The sequence below is a fragment of the Euprymna scolopes genome, chromosome 45 (assembly GCF_053919585.1).
Source record: "Euprymna scolopes isolate OS-2025 chromosome 45, ASM5391958v1, whole genome shotgun sequence".
Taxonomy (NCBI): Eukaryota; Metazoa; Mollusca; class Cephalopoda; order Sepiida; family Sepiolidae; genus Euprymna; species Euprymna scolopes.
Window position 1 is genome coordinate 58,266,314 of NC_136526.1, and position 23,843 is coordinate 58,290,156.

Sequence of the window (23,843 nt, forward strand, 5' to 3'; positions counted from 1 at the left end):
GGGCAGCACTTCCTCATTGCCATCTTCTTCATTACCACCGTTATTGCTACCAGTCTGTTCCATTATCCCCTCTCGTGGTTCCCTATGTGGTGTTTCACAATCAGGGCAAGGGAGCAGTAGCCGTCTTTGTCAGGTACTCCTTCGAAGATTCGGAGGCATCACTTCCTCGGTTCCATCATCCCCTCTCGTGGTGCTTTAGGTGGTGTTTCACAATCACGGAGGGTGGGCAGTATTCATCTTTCTCGGGTACCTTGATGAGGAACTGGTGGTATTACTTCCTCATGTCCATCGTCCTCATCACTATTGCCACTAGTATGTTCCATCATTCCCTCATTTGGTTCTGTAGGTCGTGTTTCTATGCTCAGGGGCAGTAGGCTATCAGGATCATCCCTGAACTGTATGTGATCTTCCTCATTATCCTCAGAATCAGAAGAGGTATAACAGGAGTGGATATCTTTTACATGACGTGATACACCATCAATCAACATGGTCTGAGGACTTATGATTTTATCTATTTTTCCTCTGCAAAATTTTACAGTGCACCCAGCATTTGAGGGTTTTACCGAAACACGGTCTCCCACTTGATATGCTGTATTGACACTGATGGTGTGACATCAATTCCTTTTATACGCTGTTCATAGCAGTAAATCCCATTAGTTGGTGCAGTTTCTGGTTTTGCATCGTCCTTTGGTGTCACATTATACCAGTACACATCTTCTGGAATAGAACACTGTGTCCTGGCTGCAATTATTTTAATGGTGCGGTGACACCGCTCCACTGTACCATTACCTTCAGGAAAATATGCACATCGGTAACGCATTCAAATCCCCCATTCCTGCATGAATTTTTGAAATTCTTGACATAGAAACGTAGTGGCGTTATCAGCCAGAATTTCAAGCGGAGCATCACGTTAAAAAAATACAGCTCTCAACTGTCGTATAATGTTAGATGCATCCTGTAGTGTCAACAGGCGCCATATTGTGAAACGTGTTGGGCCACAATCTGTCACGGTCAAAAAATGCTTGCACTCATAATGCTTTACATCCATTCCTACTCGATACCAGTTGTCCTCCACCTCAAGCTTCCCTTTTTGCCATTGGGACGGTGCTGGATCAATTCGCTTACACTCTGCACATGAGCGTATAGCTGCCTTGATTGATGCTCTTGTAGTTGAAGGACACACTCTTCAGACAAAATATGTTGTCCTCCAAATTCCGGGATGTCCACTCTGCTGATGTATTGTACAGATCTGGTCAAGTGTTAATTGATCTGTTATGGTCGCGCATGTCTGTTGTGGAGGATCAGATCCCTGCCTCATTGCATCAATCCACCTCTTTGGTACTCTAGTCAAGCTATCAGCCAAATTCTGCATCAACGAATCTAAGGTAATATCCACCTGCAAGCTGTATTCGTCAACTAGACACTTTATTATTGCCAGTCTCCTTCGTACTAACATCTCACTTGCAGCTCTAGTCTTAACTTGAGCCTTTCCAGTCAAGGTGTCGCTCAACCAGTATAAACACACAACGAGTCAGTGTGGAGATGCACAACCTTAGCCTGCCATTGCAATGCAAGATTAATCCCTTTTAATATGGCATCAAGTTCTGCCAAATTTATATGCTGGGCATCATTTTTTGGACGAAGCCAGCACGCATCTTCCACAACAGCACCCAATTGTTCCAACACAACACGTGTAGCCAGTGAACTTGCGTCAACCCATGCATTCAGTTTGTTTCCAGATACTTGCTACTCACCCCAGGCAGGGTCGTTCCTATGTACTCTGGACAACATTTCAGCCATCATTTGCTGGAGAGAATCATCATCCACCATGTCGTCCCATCCTTTGGTTACTGCAGTTACTCGTCTTTTTAACACTCCTGTTGCCGATCGGAGCCATCCACAGACAGGTAGATGTCCTACTAATTTACCGCAAATAGAAAACACAATACGTCTTGTCAATATACTGGGTAACTCTGGAATCACGCTCCCTCGTTTCCATCGCAAAGTATTACCCTCCTCCCAGACCCCTAGCCCCAACACGGGCACCTGATTCTTTAGGCGCTTAGGGTCTTTGCTTATTAACCCAAACGATTCCAGTTTTATTCAAACCACATCTGCAGGCATTATATCCTCATTAACGTAGATGTCGTCAATATAAGCTGAAGCAGCTTTAGCTGTGATCTCATCCTGCATCAAAAGTTTTAATAATAGTTGTCATTATTAAGGGTGCTACGTTTAGGTTTTGGCCTAAACGTGTCAAACAATATCGTTTTCCCTTGATTATCACTGTCTGAAATGGCCATAATGACTCATGGACACATATCTGCAGGTAGGCTCTCTTTAAATCCAGCAGTGCTACATTACTCCCTTTCTGACGCCACTCTCTTAGTTTAGCAGCGCACACATCTGCGTTTCCAGTGAAAGCATCAACATGTTGATTCAATTCTTGGTAATCCATTATGGGCTGAATTTTGTCTTTAGTAGGTTGTTCAACAACCATGAGTGGAATTAATCCTTTGGGTGGTCCCAGACGTTCCTGTGGGTATGGTATTAACCATCCGTTATCAATCCACATCTGAAGTTCTTCTTCATATGTAGCCCTATTCTTTGTGGAAACTGCATACTCTGGAATGGTGTTGCACAGCCGATCTGGTGCCTGGTTCATAGTACATTTGCAGTCCATGCCTTTGCCTTTTCGTTGTCATCAAACATAGCACAGAAGTCCTTTTCTTCAATAGACATGGCTGCACAGACTTCTATCCCTTCTCCAAGCATTAGCATTACAACTCCAGTCACTGTGATTATGACGCCTCCTAGTGCTCGTATTGCATCAATTCCAATCAACATGTCATAGCCAAGGGGTTTTTCTTGCATCACCAGAACGTCCATTTTGGCTGTGTCACCCTTCTCAGTACAAATCGTGACTGCCCCGTCCCCACAACATGCTCGGGACAAGCCATTGATCATCATAATACCGACTGGTTGCCCCCGCCACATCTGACAGTGATGTGCACTAACTATAGACCGGGAACACCCCGTGTCTATGAGTGCTGAACCAACTTATTTCCCCTTAATCTAGAGCTTGGAATGCATTTGACAGTCTAAAGCTTGATATTGAATCAGCTGTAATAAAAAATAACGACAAGAATGCTCCCCTTCAGTTGGCGACTGATGTCTCTGATTGTGCTCTTTCTGGAGTCCTCAATTAAAATGGTAGACAAGTTTTTTTTTTTCTCACAAACTCTACATGGTTCCAAACTAAACCATCCAGCTGTTAAAAAGGAAGCGGCTGCCATTATAGAAGCAGTTAGATATTGGTGCCATTACCTCTTGGGGAGGCACTTCAAACTTATCACTGATCAGAAATCAGTAAAATTTGTTTACGACCAAAATCACCGTAGTCGAATAAAAAAAGATAAATAACTCTGTTGAAGATTGGAGCTTTCATGCTTCAATTTCGACATTATCTATCGATCTGTTGAGAATAATCTTGTCGCTGACGCATTGACACGTGCTTCTTGCGCTACAACAACCTCCTCAATTTGCATCGATCCTTGTGCCATCCTGGGATTACAAGGATGATGGTCTTCATAAGGAGTAGAAACCTCCCTTACTCTCTTGAGGATATTCGGCAAATGACAAAGGACTGTATTGTTTGCAACGAGTGCAAACCAAGATTTTTCCGCCCTGTTGATGGGCATTTAATCAAATCAACTCAACCTTTCGAGAGGTTGAACCTCAATTTTCAAGGACCCCTACCTTCATCTACCTCAAATAAGTATATGTTGGTATTCGTTGATGGATCAAGTAAAGAATAGATACCCTGTAGCAGACGCCGCCACCTGGCGGTGACAAGCCCACATTTCAACTAACACCGGTGATTCGACCTTGACATTGGCACAAGCAGTGAGCGTCGGTTGTTTCTAAACACGTCAAGTAGCAAACATGCTCGAATATTCGCCAGCAATTTTTTTTTTTTTTTTTTGAATATATTTACAAAACTTTTGAAGAGTGAAAAGAAAATATATTTACGAAACACTTTTTGGTATTTTTTCAGATTAGGTTCACCTCCACAATTTTCTTTTAAATGACGACTTTTAAGGATTTTCGACTATGCTGAATACGAATATCGCATTGAAATTTTGCAGAAATAAGTAGTTATCGAGATATAAAAAGTTGTATTATGCATTGTGTTCTTCGACGGCCATTTTTGTTACGCACGAACGCGCGCCATAAACAAATCTACTGAGACTGTCGCCTACCGGAAACACATTTCTGGAATTGCCCCTCGGCCCTCCCCCTACCATGTACCGGAAAAATCACTGTTAGTGTTCTCAGTTTCAGAAAAGTAGAACTTCATAACTCGAAAAAGAGCCCCCTTAAAAGTCATTAAATTTATTTGTTTTCAAAAAAATTTTTAGTTTTTTTTTCCCCCAGTTTTTTTTTTTTTTTTTTTTTTGTGGTGGTGGGTGGAGGGGTTGTTACTTTCAAAGCAGTGGATTTTTCCGGTACGTGGTAGGGGGAGGGTCAATTCCAGAGTTCGCGCGTAACAAAAATGGCCGCCGAAGAACACAATGCATAATACAACTTTTTATATCTCGATAACTACTTATTTCTGCAAAATTTCAATGCGATATTCGTATTCAACATAGTCGAAAATCTTTAAAAGTCGTCATTTAAAAGAAAATTGTGGAGGTGGGTGGACCGAATCTGAAAATTTACCCATTTTTTTTTTTAACAAAACGAACGTATTTAATAAATAAAAGATATTTAAATAAATGGGTGTCTTTCTGTTTCGACCAAGATTGATTTTTATGTACCGTGTGTGTGTGTGTGTGTGTGTGTGTGTGTTTGTGTTTAGGGGGGGGTCTGTGTGCGTTTTTAACACAGTTCAATATTTATTTATTTATTTATTTAATTATTCTTTAAAACATTAACTTCAGCGACAATTAATATATTTTTAAAATAATTTTAAACATAAAATTTTGATGAATATTCGCGAGCAAGATTTTTTTTTTTAAATAAAATGTATTTAAATAAATGGGTGTCTTTCTGAGTGCGTTTTTTTTTAAATAAAAATAAAAAATTATAAAACGATTTCTATCTAGAATTCATCTTTATAAAAATAAAAGTTATAAAAAGATATGTGAATAAAATAATATATTTTTAAATCTCGATTGTTTATACTTGTGATTTTATTATGCATAAAAATTGCCTCGGCCTAGAAGGATTTCTCCTTCACTGACCACCGACATACATCGCACTTTAAATAAATATTGAATTGTATTAAAAAAGTACTGAGAAAAAAAAAAGAAAAATAAAATGGCCCAAACCGTATAGAATGAACCTTTTTTTTTTTATATAAGTTTTATTCAAACAGTCTTTATTTTAACTTAATGGGCTGTTTTTTTTTTATTTTTGTATTTATTAACTGTTTTATTCTTTTTATCAAACAAAAATAGAAATTTTATAATGAAATATATATTATGGACTGTTTCTCAAACATCGAAATTTTAAAATTAAAGTTTTATTTAAAAAAAAAAAAAGACGAAGTGTTTTTTTTCTTTTCGAGATATTTTTTTTTTTTCACCATTTATTACTTTTAAATTTTATTCAACAATGAAATTATAAAAAAAAAACACTTTTTGTTAAATATATTTTTAAAAAATTATTATAAAATATCTATAAAGTCTATTTTTTATGTCTGTAAAAGTTTGTTCAAAGTTCAAATAAAGTTTATAATTTAATTGAAAAAAAAAACACCTCGTCTTTTTTTTTTTTTTTTTTTTTTAATAAAACTAACTTTAATTTGAAAATTTCGATGTTTGAAAAACAGTCCCTAACATATATGTCATTATAAAAGTTCTATTTTTGTTTGTTAAAAGAATAAAACAGTTATTAAAAAGTTCTGTAAATATATTAAAAACGCACCCAGAAAGACACCCATTTATTTAAATATCTTTTATTGTTTTAAAATCTTGCTCACGAATATTCGTCAAAATTTAATATTTAAAAATATTATTTTAAAAATATATTAATTGTCGCTGAGGTTAATGTTTTAATGATTAATTAAACTCTGGAATTCCATCACAGGCCACTGCTTCCCCAACTGTACTGGCATGCAGAAGTTCAAGTGTAATGTGAACCGACATCTTGCTGCCCAAATCCCAACATAGTACCCCAGTAGTTGCTGCCCCTGATAGTAGCCCCTACACCATAGTGGCAATGTGCCTTGTTTGGGGTGAAAATGTAATTAAAAAAAATAATAAATTGTCTTAAAAATGCACACAGACCCCCCCCCCCATAAAAAGCAATTTTGGTCGAAAAAATCTGAAACAGAAAGAGACACCCATTTATTTAAATATCTTTTATTTAAATACGTTCGTTTTGTTACTTACTTAAAAAAAATGTTTTGTAACTATATTTTTTTTTCTTTTAAATCTTCAAAAGTTTTGTAAATATATTTAAAAAAAAAATTGTTGGCGAATATTCGAGCATGTTTGCTATTTGACGTGTTTACAAACAACCGACACCATGTGCTTGTGCCAATGTCACGGTCGAATCACCGGTGTTAGTTGAATTGTGCGCTTGTCACCGCCAGGCGGCGGTGTCTGCTACAGGGTATCTATTCTTTACTTGGTCCTAGTTGATGAATACAGCTGCTTCCCATTTGTATATCCTTGTAAAGACACAAGTACCCAGAGTGTACTGCAATCTTTCTCCCACGTGTTTTCTATATTTGGCATGCCCAGCCAAGTTTATTCAGATAACGGGAGTTGTTTCAAGAGTGCTGAGTACAAGAATTATATGCACGGCAAAGGGATCTCCACCAGCTACAGCACTCCATACGAAACACAATACCGTGCTACGTTCAACTGGTTTGGCCAATCGGACGACTTCTTATTCAAAGACGGTTAATGTGGCACATGGAGACGCAGTACAAATCATTGGTCTCACTTTTCACTAGTAAAACACGGAACGTTTGGACGAGGTACATTGGTGTTTTTATTATTTACTTTTTTACTTACTAAAACGTTAACATCTACGAATATCATCACACGATTCTTATCATGCACGATGGCCTCGTCTCATTTACTTGCTTTTTTTCTGTGCAACAACCGGTAAAAATTGGCGTCGACGAGGAACAAATAGTACTTTTGGTTTACTTGTTGTTTGATGTTGCTAATAGCAAGGTGATCGCTTTACAACATCACTACATCGAACCACAACCAAATGAAATCTCTGAAACAATTCTTACCAAAGATTGTAAGACACAAACCGGATTGGAGGAGGAAGTTATTAAAAACTCTAGAACATGTTCTCGACGAGCTGGACCGGTTTCTATCTGCAAAGGGTGTTCACCCGGATCATGGAGGTAAATCTTTTACCATTTGCACTGACGGACAGGCACACTTATGACAATGTCTGCACCCGGAAGCTAGCAAGGAGAACATCACGTTGCCAAAATACATGCACAGTTTTTATGAGTTAAGGAAGGAATTCAAAAAATTTTTACAAGACAGAAGCTGGTAATATAAAGACAATGTTGGAATTCCTCGGTCTGAAAGCTGACGAATCTGTGGAATATGGAGTTCGACAGTGCCAAGAATTAGCCAAGCATTCCTCATAGAATGGTTGCAAGGGGTCATCTATTTGGATCACTAGAACACGTAAAAGATCGTTTGGAACCAGGAATTTGTAGTAAAAACGACAGAGTTGAAGATAATTCTGTAGTCAGAGCACATGGTCTTCCATGGCCATCATCGGATCAAGAGATTGCGAGATTTTTTAAAGGTCTAAATATTATGAGGGGTGGTGTAGCCCTCTGTCTAAGTCAACATGGTCGCCATAATGGAGAGGCATTGATTTGGTTTGAGAATGAAGAACCTCGTGATCTGGTGCTGAAAAGACAGAAACATCATATCGGACAGCAAAGCAACGGGAAAGGACTTTCTCAATGTTGCTGGAGGAAGCAATTTGGAAGCTCAAGCTTTTCTCTCCCGAGGTGGACAAGTGATCATCCGAATGCGTGGTCTGCAATTTACTGCTCCTGCCCAACAAGTGTTGGAGTTTTTCAGTCGTGAACCAAATGGTTGTCAAGTTCTTGATGGCGAAGACGGTATTTTGTTTGTCTATTATCTGGAAGGCCGATCCACCGGTGATGCCTTTGTACTGTTTGTATCTGAAGATGAGGCCAAGAAAGCATTGAAGAAGCACAGAGAAATCATAGGAACCTGTTACGTTGAACTGTTCAAAAGTACAATGGCTGAAGTGCGACAGGTCATTTTTCGACGTTAGTGAAAGCTATTGCTATAAACCAGGGGTCGCCAACCTCTGGCCCTCGAGTGAATTTTGTTCGTCCTGTCACCTAACTTTGGACACAATATAAATATAAACAAACTAAACCACATTGACAGTTGAGAGACTGAATATATTGTCAAAATTTTACATTTTTATTTAAATTGACTTATAAACTTATTTATATTGACTTGTTTGCTACAGGGTATCTATTCTTTACTTGATCCTAGTTGATGAATACAGCCGCTTCCCATTTGTATATACTTGTAAAGACACAAGTACCCAGAGTGTACTGCAATCTTGCTCCCAGGTGTTTTCTATATTTGGCATGCCCAGCCAAGTTCAGTTAGATAACGGGAGTTGTTTCAAAAGTGCTGAGTACAAGAATTATATGCACGGCAAAGGGATCTCCACCAGCTACAGCACTCCATATAAACAGAATACCGTGCCACGTTCAGTTGGTTCGGCCAATCGGACGACTTCTTATTCCTGTCACCTAACCTTGGACACAATATAAATATAAACGAACTAAACCACATTGACAGTTGAGAGACTGAATATATTGTCAAAATTTTACATTTTTATTTCAATTGACTTATAAATAAGTTTTCCAACAATTACATTTTCATACAATTTTTTTATAGAAAAAATGTTTTAATTTTTATATTTTTGTGTTACTTGTTGCGTTATTATATATTTTTTTTTTCTCAAAGACATTTGTTTATATTTGAGGTTCACAGAACAACCAATAATAGAAGTGCCTTTTTGTTTTTTGTTTTTAAAGACTATGTGAAAATTGGTGCTCGGAAACTTGTCCCAGGAAAACTCATACTCGGAAAACCTGTACTCGGAAAACTCGTACCCGAAAAATTCCCCCCCCCCCTTTTTTGCTAGGTAGGAAAACTGGTTCCTTATTGAATAAATACTGATTGAAAACACATTTTATGATCGTTCTTGAAGGAGATATTGTTTTTAAAAGTGACTATGCATCCCCATAATATTTAAAAAAATATTTTTAGCTCTTGTTTTAAAAAAATAAACTTGATCACGGAGTCAAGACATGAAAAACGAAAACATGTATTTATTTAAAAAAATACTCTAGTTTTAACACTTTTTGTGTTATTACGAAACAAAAATAAAAGAAAGAAAACACGTATTATCAAAGAAAGCAATTATTTTAGGTAAATATTCAGATTATTTACAACAGAACACTGACCACTCTAATTTGTTTTTTTAGGGGTAATCGAGGTCGCTGACAATGAATCCGATAATCAAACCAGGGGTAAATTTACCGTTTGCATGGTATTAACTCCTGAACCCACGAACTACTTTCCGCCATTTTACAGCTTCCGTTTATGCTACGCGCAGGCGCAGCAGCATAAATGACGGTTGTTAACTGTGCCTTCACGTACAGAACTGCCTTTTCACATGGCATACGAATCAAAATACGAAATAAAATATATTAAGTCGGTACACTATACTTCACCCTTATAATTGAATTAAAAAACAAGGCGTACGAATCAAAATACGAAATAAAATATATTAAATCAGAAACTCATTTATTTCTTTGATAGAAGAAAAAAATCGAAAATTCATCAAGTGATTTGCGTTTAATCGGCAAAAACTGATGAGTGAAATATGATAATTTTTTTACATACGGTAACCCATATCGACCAACTTTATTGAGTTCAAATATCTAATAAATTACAAAGGGGAGATAAAGCAAATGTTTGGTTCTGCATATAGTTACTATCGAGATTACTTTTGAAATGTATTTGGTCTAATGTGTTTTTTCTTTTACGTTTTGGAAATAATTATTTATGTCCCTTTGAGGCCTCCTTATTTGACAACTTGAAAAATCGAAGAAACGCGCTTTGGCTAATGGTGGATAACGAGCTGCGAAATGCAGTTTTCTGAGACCCTTGCTTTAAAAAATCCTTTTATTCAAAAAATACATGGAATATGAAATATAAATATGGACAATTCTTATGAATGAAGAATGGAAGCACCAATTGTTTAGTATTTTTTTCATATAGGTAAGTGAGTTTTTGGAATTTATATATATATTTATTAGATTTGGATTAAGTTAAAATTTGTTGAATTTCGAGAAATCTTTTTTAAAGAAAAAACAATGAAAAAATATTGTATTTTTTTTCGATTAAACCTTTCGTTATTTTAAAATTTGGTCTTTGCTCATTTTATTGAAAAAAAAATTAGGGTTTGAAATTACATTAAATGTTTATTCACTAGTTTGTAATGGCGACTTCTGACACTGCTAGTGATTCATAACTGAAAATAAAACTAATAAATATGATAAAAACACAAAATATTTATAAATAGTTTTTAGAATTTTTTTTTTTTCCGTAAGGTTGTATAAAAATGTAGCAAAATATAATTAAAATCATAAAACATTTATAGATTGTTTTTAGAATATTTTTCTAGGTAAGGGTGTATAAAAATGTAGTAAAATATAATTAAAATCATGAAACATTTATAGATTGCTGTTAGAAATTGTTTTTTCGGTAAGCTTGTATAAAAATGTAGCAAAATATAATTAAAATCATGAAACATTTGAAGTGAGTTGCTCGCCGGGCAAAACGACGAACAGCTCCTTTAAAATAATTTTTCATAAACATTAATAAAAAACAAATATTCAGAAAAATTAATGAAAATAAATAGTCAGACTTGGCTTATTAAAAGAAGTGTAATTTTATTTACCCTTTTGTGTATCACACTCATGTGGTTTCTTTTGTGTCCGTAGAAAATAAAGAAATCTTGACTGACTGGGTAAATGTTCTCTTTTTTGGCGTAAAGTCGAAGAGAAAAGATAAATTAAATATTTTTCTTTGGGATAGCCGTTCGAGTGAAAAGTGGCGTGGAAAGGTAAGAAGAATGTTTTTTTGGTTTCATTATGAGAACTGGCATAGCGCGTGTCACGCACATGTGACAGACACAGCAGTAACGCGTGTTAACTCCTCAAGGGTCAGCGAGCGAAAGAGGAAGAGAGGGCACTCGAATTTGGCGCCACGGTTTTTTTTTGTCCTCTTTTTTAGAGCTCTCCAGAAACGGTGACAATTCAAAAGTCTCCGTCAAATTTTAGTTTTGGGGTAGACGCTACACCTTTATAGATTGTTTTTAGAATATTTTTCTCGGTAAGGTTGTATAAAAATGTTGCAAAATATAATTAAAAACATGAAACATTTATAGATTGTTTTTAGAATTTTTTTTTTGGTAAGGTTGTATAAAAATGTAGCAAAATATAATTGAAAACATGAAACATTTATTGATTGTTTTTAGAATTTTTTTCGGTAAGGTTGTATAGAAATGTAGCAAAATATAATCAAAAACATGCAAAATTTATACATTGTTTTTAGAATTATTTTTTTTTAGTAAGGTTGTATAAAAATGTAGCAAAATATAATTAAAAAAACATGAAACATTTATAGAGGTTCAACAATTTTTTTTATTTTTTTGTACAGAAAGATTGTATAAAATATATCAAAATATAATTTTAGTTTGCACAAACTTTTAGAAAAGGAAGAGTTATCGACCCCTGACAAGCGACATTACTCGCCGGTTCTATTCGCCTCATGTACCTATTTACTATGCCTCCCCACGGGACAGAGTTAGACACCAGGGTCATTTTTTAATGTGGAGAAAAGGTACAAAAATAAAAATTGGCTCAGTTGTGAAAGATTTCTCCTCCACCGAAAGAGAACAAGAAATAGAAGTGCAGCATCTGGAGAACAGATACTACACTTTGATCTTGTCCCGAAGGCCATGTAACTGTCATGCATAAGTACAAAATAATTATTTCAATTTTCTGCGGATCGCTTATTTATAAAATTTAAATGCGATATTCGTTTTCAGCATATCCCAAAACAGAAAAGCTCGTCATTTTAAAGGAAAATGTTAAGCTGGAAATCTGGTAAAAATTTTCGGGTTTGTATTACTGTACACATAGATTTGAAACAATTGTCAAAAAAACAAATACATAACAAATAAATATTATCAAAGACAAGATAAGTTATTTTCTACCAAACTGGATACATTTTTTTTTTTTTTTATTCAATGTAACATGTTTATTCAACTCGAAGAACATGCAGTGTTTACCGATGTATTGGAAAATTCAAAATGGCGCCCAACACTCTTTAACATGGTAAGTTTGGGAAAAAGTGTTATAAATAATAAACTAGACAAAATACTATTAAAAAATAACACCGAATATATGTCAACTTATGTCACGGTAACATATAATGAGCGAAATTTGTCTAGTTTATTATTTATAACATCTTTTTTGAATAAAAACACGAAAAATATATCCAGTTAAAAGTAACTTATCTTGCCTTTGATAACATTTATTTGTTATATATTTGTTTTTTGACAACTTTTTTTGAATCTGTGTGCACAAAACCGAAATTTTCAAATAAATAAATAGAAAAAAGAGTTATTGGCTTTCGGGTCAAGATCAAAGTGTAGTATCTGTTAGGATGCTGATTGATGCTGCGCTGCATTGCTGCAATTGCTGCACATCACTTTTTTTCTCGGTTAGTGGAGGAGAAATTCTTCAGAACCGAGACAATTATTTTTGTTTTATCCAGAGTGCACCCACCGTTTCGGGGAGCTGGATTTCCCTACATTAAACACCGACCTTGTCTTTAATTCTGCCCAGGTTAAATAAATAAATAAATAAATAAAAGGGCAATTGACTTTCATTATCTTTTCCTATGGCGTGGTAATTGCTCTAGTAAGTTAATATGCGTGATTGCGTGATCGCTAATAATTTTTAAAAATAAGAGAATATTTTGTAATTTAACACAACGCAAAAAAAAAAAAAAATGAAATAATAAACCAATGAAACACATACAAGCACAATAAAAAATGAAATTGAAATTTAATTTAACATGATGGAAAAAAAAAATGAAATCACAATAAAATAAAAAAATTTTTTTAATTTTCTGCGAACTTGCTTTTCCGGTCGCCATCTTAAAATGTTGACTTCCACCCGTCAAACTCGTCTCGTTTAAATTAACTCATCTTATAATCGTTTCTTTGTTTAAAAACAGATTGCCAAACAAAAAGTAAGTATTTATTAATTTAATTGCTTTTGAAGCTCTTTTTTATTACATTATGATTCCCTTTGTTTTACTACAGGGGCGCGTCGAAACCATTATGATTGCCTTTGTTTTAATAGAGAAATGAGTCAACATTCCATGATTGCATAGAAACGAGGAATGGTACTATAGAAATCATTCTAATCGTTTTTTTTGTTTTCTTTTTTTTTTAAAGTTTCTTTCTTTTTTTTCAAGTGCCTTGAAAATTATTTTTATATTTCAACATCGCAATTACCTTAACATATTGGCTCTATGAAAATAGGGCCTCTTGCAGTTAAGGGAGGTAATTCAATCCTCCAAAATAGTTAAAACTTGAACCCTCTTGCTGTTGAGGGAAACAGAAATATGAGGAAGAAAATGGGACATAAGTCATATTACACCAGTAGTAAATATCGCACTTGATTGGATAGTTAAATTGGCGTCATTTTATAAAGAAAAAGAAATATGGAAATTGACAATATAGGAAAACAATACTTTTTCGCAGATTTGCCGTTTAGTTGTACAAATAGCCTCGATACCTATTGTCACAAAAAGGAGCACGTTGGGTCGGCATTGGTATATAGCACTTACTGTAAACAAACGTTTGTTTATATTTACCTGATTATTTAAAATTTAATCCTATGATTAAAATTTAATTTAAATTAATCACGTTGTTTAACAAAAAATAATAATAATAAAAAATGCAAGATGAAAGTGTTAAATGTCATCTTTAATTAAGAAATATATTTTGACCAGTGCTCAGTAAAAATGGCACAGCTAAAAATGGCACAGATGAAAAAAGCGCCAGAATGAAGTTAGGAGCATACTTATCGTTCAAGAGGAGATAACTCTGAGTGTGGCAGAGTTATTTGCTTTTTTCATTTACTCATTTTTTTTGTTTATTTTTAAATTATTTTTATTTTGTCAAATAAAAATATTTCAGATAAGTTGAAACCAATTTCAAAATATAAAAAAACTGAACAGATCAATGGTTGATGAAATATTCTTTAGACGTGAAGAAATAACCTTACATAAGAAATAACCTTACATAAGAAATAGCCTTACATAAGAAATAACCTTACATAAGAAATAACCTTACATAAGAAATAACCTTACATTAAGAAATAACCTTACATTAGAAATAACCTTACATAAGAAATAGCCTTACATAAGAAATAACCTTACATAAGAAATAACCTTACATAAGAAATAACCTTACATTAAGAAATAACCTTACATAAGAAATAACCTTACATTAAGAAATAACCTTACATAAGAAATAACCTTACATAAGAAATAACCTTACATAAGAAATAACCTTACATAAGAAATAGCCTTACATTAAGAAATAACCTTACATTAAGAAATAACCTTACATTAAGAAATAACCTTACATTAGAAATAACCTTACATAAGAAATAACCTTACATAAGAAAGAACCTTACATTAAGAAATAACCTTACATACTGCCTTTTCTTTGATAACAATTATGCTTCATTCTTTGAAGTTAACCGGGAGAAATTGTCTGGGACATACCAACACAGGATTTTAAAAAATGATGGTGTGAAAGTACGTGATTTAACTAGACGCACTGCCATCCTAAACTAATATCATTGAAAAAAATGATAACATCGAGATGATGTTGAAACAAATGAAAAATTATTGCTTCAATATTTTGAAATTATTCACATCCTTAGCAAGTGTTTGTCAAATCATAAGACAAAATTATGGCTTTCAGACTGCATTGATCACACCCTGCTAAGCACTGACACTCATATAAAGTACCATGATTGTCTTCATCTTCTGGATGGAGACAATCTCCATCACATGGAAGAATTTACTAGTTCTCACTTTAGTGATAATACTAAAAAATATGCTGCTACTAAAGTATTTAAAAAATACATATTTTATTAAATAGGAAGGATATTAACTCTTTTATATGGGGGCCTTATTTCGTCAAGTAATGATTAAGTAAACTAGTCTAAATTAAATGACTGTCATGAAAATGTTACCAAAGAATTGGCTGACTACACTACTGACCTAATTTTTTTAAGTATTGAGTATTGGTGCAACTTCATGCAAACATGCCAAAATGTTTTACTCCCAAAACAGTGGTGACTGAGAAAAAACTGAGACTATGTCTTCATTTGATTCATGGAGGAATAGCCTTTCATACTGCCTATCTATTGATAACAATTATGCTTTATTCTTTGAAGTTAACTGGGAAAAATGTCAGGCACAGACTTACACAGGAGCTTAAAATATGATTGTCTGGAAGTACGTGATGTAACCATACGCAATGCCATCCTAAACTGATATCATCAAAAAAAAAATGATAACATGGAGATGATGTTGAAACAAGTGGCAAATTACTCATTCACATCCTTAGCAAGGTAGATGGCAGTTTACATACACCACCAATTAACCACAACAGATACAGAGATAACAACATCTCTTTTGGGTTGTACCAAGGCAACCGAGAGGAAGAACAAGGCCTGTTAACTGAAAAATGCCTGCAGGCAATGTAGGTAAGATTTGTCAGACAGTCAATACTTTATGTGAACCTTTTTAAAAACGGCATTAAAACATTTTTAAAAAAAAAAAGAAAGAAACGCAGTGCGATTAATACTGAAACTGAACTTTATTCAATATAAAATATATATATTACCGAAGTAAAATTATGTAATTTTAAAGCAATATAAAATCTAATACTGATAAAACTGAATTATGAATTTAGGGAACAATTAAAAAGCATATGAAACACAACCGATGAATACTTTTAAGAATGAAAACAAAGCATAGAATACAAACACATGAAATTATTAAATCAAAATAAAACAAATAATTTTAATACAAACAATAAAAGTTACAAGTACAGAAATATTTTTTTATTTTAATACAAACAATAAAAGTTACAAGTACAGAAATATTTTTTAATTTTAATACAAACAATAAAAGTTACAAGTGCAGAAATATTTTTTAATTTTAATACAAACAATAAAAGTTACAAGTACAAAAATATTTTTTAATTTTAATACAAACAATAAAAGTTACAAGTACAGAAATATTTTTTAATTTTAATACAAACAATAAAAGTTACAAGTACAGAAATATTTTTTAATTTTAATACAAACAAACAATAAAAGTTACTAGTGCAGCAATATTTTTTAATTTTAATACAAACAATAAAAGTTACAAGTGCAGCAATATTTTTTAATTTTAATACAAACAATAAAAGTTACAAGTGCAGAAATATTTTTTAATTTTAATACAAACAATAAAAGTTACAAGTGCAGAAATATTTTTTAATTTTAATACAAACAAACAATAAAAGTTACTAGTGCAGAAATATTTTTTAATTTTAATACAAACAATAAAAGTTACAAGTGCAGCAATATTTTTTAATTTTAATACAAACAATAAAAGTTACAAGTACAGAAATATTTTTTAATTTTAATACAAACAATAAAAGTTACAAGTGCAGAAATATTTTTTAATTTTAATACAAACAAACAATAAAAGTTACTAGTGCAGAAATATTTTTTAATTTTAATACAAACAATAAAAGTTACAAGTGCAGAAATATTTTTTAATTTTAATACAAACAATAAAAGTTACAAGTACAGAAATATTTTTTAATTTTAATACAAACAAACAATAAAAGTTACTAGTGCAGCAATATTTTTTAATTTTAATACAAACAATAAAAGTTACAAGTGCAGCAATATTTTTTAATTTTAATACAAACAATAAAAGTTACAAGTGCAGAAATATTTTTTAATTTTAATACAAACAATAAAAGTTACAAGTGCAGAAATATTTTTTTATTTTAATACAAACAATAAAAGTTACAAGTACAGAAATATTTTTTAATTTTAATACAAACAATAAAAGTTACAAGTACAGAAATATTTTTTAATTTTAATACAAACAAACAATAAAAGCTACAAGTGCAGCAATATTTTTTAATTTTAATACAAACAATAAAAGTTACAAGTGCAGAAATATTTTTTAATTTTAATACAAACAATAAAAGTTACAAGTACAGAAATATTTTTTAATTTTAATACAAACACACAAAAAAAGTTACTAGTGCAGCAATATTTTTTAATTTTAATACAAACAATAAAAGTTACAAGTGCAGCAATATTTTTTAATTTTAATACAAACAATAAAAGTTACAAGTGCAGAAATATTTTTTAATTTTAATACAAACAATAAAAGTTACAAGTGCAGAAATATTTTTTTATTTTAATACAAACAATAAAAGTTACAAGTACAGAAATATTTTTTTATTTTAATACAAACACACAAAAAAAGTTACTAGTGCAGCAATATTTTTTAATTTTAATACAAACAATAAAAGTTACAAGTGCAGCAATATTTTTTAATTTTAATACAAACAATAAAAGTTACAAGTGCAGAAATATTTTTTAATTTTAATACAAACAATAAAAGTTACAAGTACAGAAATATTTTTTTATTTTAATACAAACACACAAAAAAAGTTACTAGTGCAGCAATATTTTTAAATTTTAATACAAACAATAAAAGTTACAAGTGCAGCAATATTTTTTAATTTTAATACAAACAATAAAAGTTACAAGTGCAGAAATATTTTTTTATTTTAATACAAACAATAAAAGTTACAAGTACAGAAATATTTTTTTATTTTAATACAAACACACAAAAAAAGTTACTAGTGCAGCAATATTTTTTAATTTTAATACAAACAATAAAAGTTACAAGTGCAGCAATATTTTTTAATTTTAATACAAACAATAAAAGTTACAAGTGCAGAAATATTTTTTAATTTTAATACAAACAATAAAAGTTACAAGTACAGAAATATTTTTTAATTTTAATACAAACAAACAATAAAAGCTACAAGTGCAGCAATAATTTTTAATTTTAATACAAACAATAAAAGTTACAAGTACAGAAATATTTTTTAATTTTCATACAAACAATAAGAGTTACAAGTGCAGAAATATTTTTTAATTTTAATACAAACAATAAAAGTTACAAGTACAGAAATATTTTTTTATTTTAATACAAACACACAAAAAAAGTTACTAGTGCAGCAATATTTTTTAATTTTAATACAAACAATAAAAGTTACAAGTGCAGAAATATTTTTTAATTTTAATATAAACAATAAAAGTTACAAGTGCAGAAATATTTTTTAATTTTAATACAAACAATAAAAGTTACAAGTACAGAAATATTTTTTTATTTTAATACAAACACACAAAAAAAGTTACTAGTGCAGCAATATTTTTTAATTTTAATACAAACAATAAAAGTTACAAGTGCAGAAATATTTTTTAATTTTAATATAAACAATAAAAGTTACAAGTGCAGAAATATTTTTTAATTTTAATACAAACAATAAAAGTTACAAGTACAGAAATATTTTTTTATTTTAATACAAACACACAAAAAAAGTTACTAGTGCAGCAATATTTTTTAATTTTAATACAAACAATACAAGTTACAAGTGCAGAAATATTTTTTAATTTTAATATAAACAATAAAAGTTACAAGTGCAGAAATATTTTTTAATTTTAATACAAACAATAAAAGTTACAAGTACAGAAATATTTTTTAATTTTAATACAAACAAACAATAAAAGCTACAAGTGCAGCAATAATTTTTAATTTTAATACAAACAATAAAAGTTACAAGTACAGAAATATTTTTTAATTTTCATACAAACAATAAGAGTTACAAGTGCAGAAATATTTTTTAATTTTAATACAAACAATAAAAGTTACAAGTACAGAAATATTTTTTAATTTTAATACAAACAAACAATAAAAGTTACAAGTGTAGAAATATTTTTTAATTTTAATACAAACAAACAATAAAAGTTACAAGTACAGAAATATTTTTTAATTTTAATTCAAACAAACAATAACAGTTACAGGTGGAGAAATATTTTTTAATTTTAATACAAACAATAAAAGTAACAAGTGCAGAAATATTTTTTAATTTTAATACAAACAATAAAAGTTACAAGTACAGAAATATTTTTTAATTTTAATTCAAACAAACAATAACAGTTACAGGTGGAGAAATATTTTTTAATTTTAATACAAACAATAAAAGTCACAAGTGCTGAAATATTTTTTAATTTTAATACAAACAAACAATTAAAAATTACAAGTACAGAAATATTTTTTAATTTTAATTCAAACAAACAATAACAGTTACAGGTGGAGAAATATTTTTTAATTTTAATACAAACAATAAAAGTAACAAGTGCAGAAATATTTTTTAATTTTAATACAAACAAACAATAAAAGTAACAAGTGCAGAAATATTTTTTAATTTTAATACAAACAAACAATTAAAGTAACAAGTGCAGAAATATTTTTTAATTTTAATACAAACAAACAATAAAAGTAACAAGTGCAGAAATATTTTTTAATTTTAATACAAACAAACAATTAAACTAACAAGTGCAGAAATATTTTTTAATTTTAATACAAACAAACAATTAAAAGTTACTAGTGCAGAAATATTTTTTAATTTTAATACAAACAATTAAAAGTTACTAGTACAGAAATATTTTTTTAATTTTAATACAAACAAACAATAAAAGTTACAAGTACAGAAATATTTTTTAATTTTAATACAAACAATTAAAAGTTACTAGTGCAGAAATATTTTTTTAATTTTAATACAAAAAACAATAAAAGTAACAAGTGCAGAAATATTTTTTAATTTTTATACAAACAAACAATAAAAGTAACAAGTGCAGAAATATTTTTTAATTTTAATACAAACAAACAATAAAAGTAACAAGTGCAGAAATATTTTTTAATTTTAATACAAACAAACAATAAAAGTTACAAGTGCAGAAATATTTTTTAATTTTAATACAAACAATAAAAGTAACAAGTGCAGAAATATTTTTTAATTTTAATACAAACAATAAAAGTAACAAGTGCAGAAATATATTTTAATTTTAATACAAACAAACAATAAAAGTTACAAGTGCAGAAATATTTTTTAATTTTAATACAAACAAACAATAAAAGTAACAAGTGCAGAAATATTTTTTAATTTTAATACAAACAAACAATTAAACTAACAAGTGCAGAAATATGTTTTAATTTTAATACAAACAAACAATTAAAAGTTACTAGTGCAGAAATATTTTTTAATTTTAATACAAACAATTAAAAGTTACTAGTACAGAAATATTTTTTTAATTTTAATACAAACAAACAATAAAAGTTACAAGTACAGAAATATTTTTTAATTTTAATACAAACAATTAAAAGTTACTAGTGCAGAAATATTTTTTTAATTTTAATACAAAAAACAATAAAAGTAACAAGTGCAGAAATATTTTTTAATTTTAATACAAACAAACAATAAAAGTAACAAGTGCAGAAATATTTTTTAATTTTAATACAAACAAACAATAAAAGTAACAAGTGCAGAAATATTTTTTAATTTTAATACAAACAAACAATAAAAGTTACAAGTGCAGAAATATTTTTTAATTTTAATACAAACAATAAAAGTAACAAGTGCAGAAATATTTTTTAATTTTAATACAAACAATAAAAGTAACAAGTGCAGAAATATTTTTTAATTTTAATACAAACAAACAATAAAAGTTACAAGTGCAGAAATATTTTTTAATTTTAATACAAACAAACAATAAAAGTAACAAGTGCAGAAATATTTTTTTATTTTAATACAAACAAACAATAAAAGTAACAAGTGCAGAAATATTTTTTAATTTTAATACAAACAAACAATTAAAAGTTACAAGTGCAGAAATATTTTTTAATTTTAATACAAACAAACAATAAAAGTTACAAGTGCAGAAATATTTTTTAATTTTAATACAAACAAACAATAAAAGCTACAAGTGCAGCAATAATTTTTAATTTTAATACAAACAATAAAAGTTACAAGTACAGAAATATTTTTTAATTTTAATACAAACAAACAATAAAAGCTACAAGTGCAGCAATAATTTTTAATTTTAATACAAACAATAAAAGTTACAAGTACAGAAATATTTTTTAATTTTCATACAAACAATAAGAGTTACAAGTGCAGAAATATTTTTTAATTTTAATACAAACAATAAAAGTTACAAGTACAGAAATATTTTTTTATTTTAATACAAACACACAAAAAAAGTTACTAGTGCAGCAATATTTTTTAATTTTAATACAAACAATAAAAGTTACAAGTGCAGAAATATTTTTTAATTTTAATATAAACAATAAAAGTTACAAGTGCAGAAATATTTTTTAATTTTAATACAAACAATAAAAGTTACAAGTACAGAAATATTTTTTTATTTTAATACAAACACACAAAAAAAGTTACTAGTGCAGCAATATTTTTTAATTTTAATACAAACAATAAAAGTTACAAGTGCAGAAATATTTTTTAATTTTAATATAAACAATAAAAGTTACAAGTGCAGAAATATTTTTTAATTTTAATACAAACAATAAAAGTTACAAGTACAGAAATATTTTTTTATTTTAATACAAACACACAAAAAAAGTTACTAGTGCAGCAATATTTTTTAATTTTAATACAAACAATACAAGTTACAAGTGCAGAAATATTTTTTAATTTTAATATAAACAATAAAAGTTACAAGTGCAGAAATATTTTTTAATTTTAATACAAACAATAAAAGTTACAAGTACAGAAATATTTTTTAATTTTAATACAAACAAACAATAAAAGCTACAAGTGCAGCAATAATTTTTAATTTTAATACAAACAATAAAAGTTACAAGTACAGAAATATTTTTTAATTTTCATACAAACAATAAGAGTTACAAGTGCAGAAATATTTTTTAATTTTAATACAAACAATAAAAGTTACAAGTACAGAAATATTTTTTAATTTTAATACAAACAAACAATAAAAGTTACAAGTGTAGAAATATTTTTTAATTTTAATACACACAAACAATAAAAGTTACAAGTACAGAAATATTTTTTAATTTTAATTCAAACAAACAATAACAGTTACAGGTGGAGAAATATTTTTTAATTTTAATACAAACAATAAAAGTAACAAGTGCAGAAATATTTTTTAATTTTAATACAAACAATAAAAGTTACAAGTACAGAAATATTTTTTAATTTTAATTCAAACAAACAATAACAGTTACAGGTGGAGAAATATTTTTTAATTTTAATACAAACAATAAAAGTCACAAGTGCTGAAATATTTTTTAATTTTAATACAAACAAACAATTAAAAATTACAAGTACAGAAATATTTTTTAATTTTAATTCAAACAAACAATAACAGTTACAGGTGGAGAAATATTTTTTAATTTTAATACAAACAATAAAAGTAACAAGTGCAGAAATATTTTTTAATTTTAATACAAACAAACAATAAAAGTAACAAGTGCAGAAATATTTTTTAATTTTAATACAAACAAACAATTAAAGTAACAAGTGCAGAAATATTTTTTAATTTTAATACAAACAAACAATAAAAGTAACAAGTGCAGAAATATTTTTTAATTTTAATACAAACAAACAATTAAACTAACAAGTGCAGAAATATTTTTTAATTTTAATACAAACAAACAATTAAAAGTTACTAGTGCAGAAATATTTTTTAATTTTAATACAAACAATTAAAAGTTACTAGTACAGAAATATTTTTTAATTTTAATACAAACAAACAATAAAAGTTACAAGTACAGAAATATTTTTTAATTTTAATACAAACAATTAAAAGTTACTAGTGCAGAAATATATTTTTAATTTTAATACAAAAAACAATAAAAGTAACAAGTGCAGAAATATTTTTTAATTTTTATACAAACAAACAATAAAAGTTACAAGTGCAGAAATATTTTTTAATTTTAATACAAACAATAAAAGTAACAAGTGCAGAAATATTTTTTAATTTTAATACAAACAATAAAAGTAACAAGTGCAGAAATATATTTTAATTTTAATACAAACAAACAATAAAAGTTACAAGTGCAGAAATATTTTTTAATTTTAATACAAACAAACAATAAAAGTAACAAGTGCAGAAATATTTTTTAATTTTAATACAAACAAACAATTAAACTAACAAGTGCAGAAATATGTTTTAATTTTAATACAAACAAACAATTAAAAGTTACTAGTGCAGAAATATTTTTTAATTTTAATACAAACAATTAAAAGTTACTAGTACAGAAATATTTTTTTAATTTTAATACAAACAAACAATAAAAGTTACAAGTACAGAAATATTTTTTAATTTTAATACAAACAATTAAAAGTTACTAGTGCAGAAATATTTTTTTAATTTTAATACAAAAAACAATAAAAGTAACAAGTGCAGAAATATTTTTTAATTTTAATACAAACAAACAATAAAAGTAACAAGTGCAGAAATATTTTTTAATTTTAATACAAACAAACAATAAAAGTAACAAGTGCAG

The 23,843-nt window shown here is 29.0% G+C and overlaps 1 protein-coding gene and 1 pseudogene across 1 annotated transcript in view; both read left to right on the top strand.

Annotated features, from left to right (window-relative positions):
- The window catches only part of LOC145269200 (uncharacterized), a 72,655-nt gene that overhangs the window by 37,715 nt on the left and 11,097 nt on the right, over nucleotides 1–23,843 (top strand). The gene's annotated exons all lie outside the window — the stretch shown is intronic.
- Nucleotides 7,078–10,333, top strand: LOC145269751 (epithelial splicing regulatory protein 1-like; annotated as a pseudogene).